Source organism: Gavialis gangeticus, unplaced genomic scaffold (assembly GCF_001723915.1).
Source record: "Gavialis gangeticus isolate Ggan-Ray unplaced genomic scaffold, GavGan_comp1, whole genome shotgun sequence".
NCBI classification, from domain to species: domain Eukaryota; kingdom Metazoa; phylum Chordata; order Crocodylia; family Gavialidae; genus Gavialis; species Gavialis gangeticus.
In genome coordinates this window covers 247,970,246-247,975,325 of record NW_017729032.1, presented here as the reverse complement: position 1 = coordinate 247,975,325, position 5,080 = coordinate 247,970,246, and positions in this window count along the sequence as shown.

The window sequence follows — 5,080 nt, the reverse complement described above, 5'->3', positions numbered from 1 at the left end:
GATCGTGCCACCGATCCATGGTTCTGCTTGGAAAGCCGACATCTTGGCCATGATTTCTGGCAGGGTCTGTATTTGGGGTTGCGTCAATGGTATGCAGTGTTTGTTCACCGCTCGGTAGTCAACAACCAGATGAACAGCGGTGGGGTTGCCTGGTTTTGGGATCCCCCATCCAGGTGAGAGGAAAATACTGGTCTGTACCGGGGTGATGCGGTTCCCGGAGACTAAACGTTGTAGGAGATCTTTCAGTTTTGGCTGTAGTGCTGGCTTTGTCGGGATTGGTGTATACTTCCAATAGGCCGTCTTAAGTAGTTGGGGTGTCTGTGTTTGGGTTGCCAGCAAGCCAGGTACTTGGGTCATGGGTAGCGCAGCGAGGACATGGTTTTTCAAATTAAGGACACGGATCCCGTCGACTCCGAGAAGAGAAGTGCCCCCTTGGACGGCTGTGAGTCCGTCTGGAGGGCCGTTAATTGGGTAGAACTTAACACATTGTGCGGAGGAGACAGTGTTGAGACCTTGAACCATGACACGTTGTTTCAGGGTGCGATGAGGAACAGCAGGATGAATTACATTAATTTGGGCTCCAGTGTCAAGTAAGAATCTTTTCCGAATAGGTGGTTCAGAGGGTCGGTGGGGATCTCTCAACAATAAATCACAATGAGGTCTCTGGTCACCAAGTGGGCCGCCAGGGGGCGGGCCGGTGGCCGCTACTCATTTTTTGCTTTTGGAGTGAACCTGAGGGCCTCAGCCAGAGCACGTTGACTGTCGTCCCCTAGGGCGCACAGCTTCTGTTTCGTTAGGCCAGATTTGGCAAGCAGAAAACCAAACATGGCACATTCTTGTGGAGTTCGGTATGGTAGGGGTCTTCCCGGTCGCGGCATGAAATTGACTTCGACGTCAGGGGCTATTACAGCTGCCACGCTAGTCGTTGGCGGTTGTTTGTTTAGGCGCTGGAGACGAGCTCGGTGAGAAAGGGCCGTGTTCGCCACTCGACCTATAAGGGTGTTGAGGAGTACGCGAATGGTGATGGTATTTTGTCCCCCATGTACGTCGACACCGGCATTGAGGCTTTCTGTTGTAATAGGGACTAGGCCGGGGTTGCGTAGGTAACGGTGAGGCCACGGCTGTGCGACGTGTTCAGCTTGGAGACCGAGGGGATGTGTACGAGGATCCCAACTCACATAAGACAGTCCGATCAGGGTGTGCAGGAGGGCTTCAGGATCGTAGTTGCCTTTGTTGGCTCCCTCGTACTACTGATGGGCTTTGGTAAGAAGGGACCCAACGGCGAGGGCTGGTAAGGGTATTGGCCATGTGGTATTAACTGTCAGCAATTGCATTTCAGTCATGTATCCGCTACTCCAATCCCCACACCATAGTAGGAATGACGCCTTGTTGGGGTTTACAAGCTCTTGGGCTGCCTCTATAACTAGATGTCCTAACCAAGCAATAGGCATTTCACTTGGTTTACATCTTGTGTCCTTTACGAGCTCATTCAATTCACTTCGGTTGCGAGTATGTGAAGTGGTTGTCGTAGTGGGACCTGCGGCTGTGACAACAGTCTTCAAAATTGTAATGGGCAGTGCAGATGCGGTGGAGGAGCCGTTAGGTGGCGCAGTTGGAGTGGGCGGGCAGAGAATTGGTTTTGGATCATCTCCACCCCGGGGAGGAGTTGGCGGTGTGGTGGGTGGTGACAGGGCGTAGGGTGGGGGCGCTGATGCTCCACCCTGCTTTGCTGGAGGCTTCTCCTCTCTGGCTTCGCTGCCGCCATCTTGGGACGCTGTCCCACCGGCCACGGCTGCCAGTGTCTCAAGCTGCGCTGTTAGGTCACTGTTCTCGCGCAGGAGACTTACAACTGTCTGGAAAAGAGAATTAATCATTTTTCCTTTATCCCACTTGAGTCCTGTCCATTTGGTCACTGTTCGACTGTCCGACTCAAGGCTCTCCTGGCACTGGGTTAACAACTTGTGCACCCGGGACCCTTCGCGGATGGCTGGGCAGTTAAACTTATCAGGTGGGGTGCTCTCTCCCCCTTCATGGACATGCCAGAGGCACCGGGCGAATTCTTGGGCGGGTGTCGGATTGGCTGTACCCGTCGGCTTGACACGGGCGAGCGTGAGAGTGGCACACACCTCACGCGGCCTAAAGACAACCTTGGGGTGGGCCATCACCCACCCGAACCTGGAGGGGGAGGGGGAGCACTCCATTCCTTTCCCCCATTCGCTAACGACAGGTAACCCGCAGCTTCATCCCAGGGGTTGGTAACCGCTTGATGGTAAAGGATGTGGGCCCAAAGGTCGCCGGGATCGTTAATGGTACGGCACTGCATCCACCACGGGCAATGGAGGGTAAGTGCAGCCTCCTGGCTGTTGCTCCCACTCGGGGATCCCATCTTTGTCACCATGTCGCGCACGGCGCAGGTTCGTGCGCGGATCGGTGGAGCTGGTGGGTCCTTTTCCCTTTGGGCAGGGGGTTTGCAAAGGAGGTGGCTAGACACGTGTAATGGTTGTAAGATTTTTGTTTTCATTTTACTTACACGTCTGCAGAATGGACGTGTAGGTGCAAGTCAAAACAGGTAACAGATAACAGTTGCGTTGCGAGATCGAAAATCGACAGAAACCGAAAACGACAGAAATCGACAGCTGTGGAGACCCTCTCGATACAGAGACGAATTTGGTCTTAACGAGCACACTGGGAAGGGGTACGCCGGGGCAATTTCGTTGGCGGAGAAGCACGTCAAGGCTGGCCAAGCCTAGGCGGGGAGGAGAAGTTCCTCCTGAATGTGCTGATGAGTGCTGCTTCTGCTGGGCGGAAGCTTGCACATGGATTTTATAGGCCAAATGACGCGTCTCGCATCACGGGCATGGATTGGTTAATTCTTCCCGCCAGCGTTTGGCACGCGTGGGAACAAAGTAACAGAAAAAACAAGGGGTCTCCGAGGGCAGGGAGAACTAACTCGGGTGCATGCTGCACAGTTTTGCAGGTTTGTGCTGACGGCACAGCTTTTTTGCACAAGACAAACATAGTCTAACTTTATCTGTAAATAGAGATGAAACATGACAGTAGTTAAGCCAGTTTGGGAAAATATCTATGACAGTGGGAATGTCTGCACATTCATTAATGTGCTGTAATTACGAAGGGTTTTTAAACTCAAAAGCTTGCTAAGAAAATGTTTTCCAACTATTTAAGTTGGTCTAAAAAAAGATGTCATATTCACCCAAAGAACCTTGTCTGCCTATGTCCTTACACCAACACAGCTACAACCTGCATGCCTGTAATTATGGTGTATTAAGTTTAATACCTGTAGTGACAGGTACTACCTTAATGTGCCATCATTTGCGCTTCTGTGCATTAGTGTGGATGAATGCTCTTTTAGTGACATTAATGCACATTAGACTAAATCTACTATGCATTGGCACATTAGCACGGGTTTTGCTCACCATACTAATGAACAGTAGAATTAGTCTTCTGTGCATTGTCTTGTGTAGACATGCCCAGTGTACTCCAAATTAACCCTGCATGTGGGTGTGTACATGACACAAGGTAGCTCAAGTACCAATAACATTGAAGTTGTGGCAGGACTGGCCTCAAGCTGCTTAGGAAGTGCTAAGGTCCTGAGTGGACTTGTGCTGCTCACCCTGGAGCCTGTGCTGCTGCCTGAGCTGGTAAGATCAAACTTAGCTCAGGTATGTTGACATGTGCTGCAGTCATAGCTCCCTACTGCAGTGGAGTGAGTCACATTCTCTGCATGGCTTCTTAAAGGTCATTATCTTTAATCCAGGACTCAGCCATCTTGTTTTCAGTTGCAAAATTTAATTATAAATAGTTGACATGCACTAAGAACTTGCCAAAAAGAGCTTTTCCACATCAACAGTTGCTTTAGATTTTAAAGGGAACTGAAGCATAGGTGGGAAGGCAGATGTTTGCAAGATCATCTCTCCATTAAGATGTGGGTTTGTGAAAACAGTGTGATAACTCTGTTGAACTCCATACATGCTGTTGGTCTTATGGCATTATTTAACATTATTTTTGCATCTATGGTCAGTCCTTTGCTGTAGGGTTTTTTCCAGTAATCTCAGCTTTAACTTCCCCATGACCCTGGTATAAATCTTCAACTACATGAAAATTAATGATGCTAACAAAACTTGCTATGCTGCTGGCATCTTTCTTAAACTCTGTTAATACCTGTAAGCTGGAAATGGCAAGTGACATCCATAAAAGTTATGATGACACAATTTAAAGTCCTGGAGACGATAATAATTTCAGTTCACTTCCAAAGCTGAGGTTGTGTTAGAACAATTTTCCTTCAGCAAACACAGCCAAAGAAAAGGCTTAAGAGGACAGGAAAAGGAAAGCAGCTCTGCTACAGACAATTGTGGGTGGGTAGTACAGAGAGCTAATGTCTGGAAGAAGCTAGTACCCACACTTGGGCTGGCTGGTACCCCCTTATCCAGAGATTTGAGATCAAGCTGAAGGAATATTCTTTTTTCTCTTAGCAGCAAGAAGCTGAGGTATTGGCAGGCAGGAGTTGGTGACACCTGGGAGGGCCAGTGATGGTCCAGAAATGATGCTGTGTGAAAGCTCAAGTGTTACTGGGGGCTGCACTGAGGCTGATTCCACACTCCTTGGTCCTTGTAGGGTGTTAGCATGGAGAATAAATACACACACACATACATACTAGGGCTGTGCAAAGCTTCAGGTGCTGATTCAGTTTGGAGGAGATCCAGTCTGATTTGGCAGCCGAATCTCTGAATCGAATCAGGAGACCAATAAAAAGGTCTGAATTGATTCAAAGCCCCTGAACTGATTTGGAAGAGTTGGAGAAAGATTCAGAAATTCAGTGATTCAGGCAGTCCCTGCTCGCTGCTGCAGGGTGCTGGACCTGGGCTCTGTGCTGGTAAGTAGAGGGTGAAGGGGGGGCTGGGGGAGGGGACCATGGGAAGACCCCTGCCAGGCCTCATCCCCTGCCTGCTCCCCCAGCCCCCCTGAGTGCCCCTCCAACCCCTGCCTGCTCTCCCAGCCCTGTCAATGGCTGCCCTGCCTGGCCCAGCATCCTGGCTCTTAAAAAAAAAAAAAAAAAAAAAAA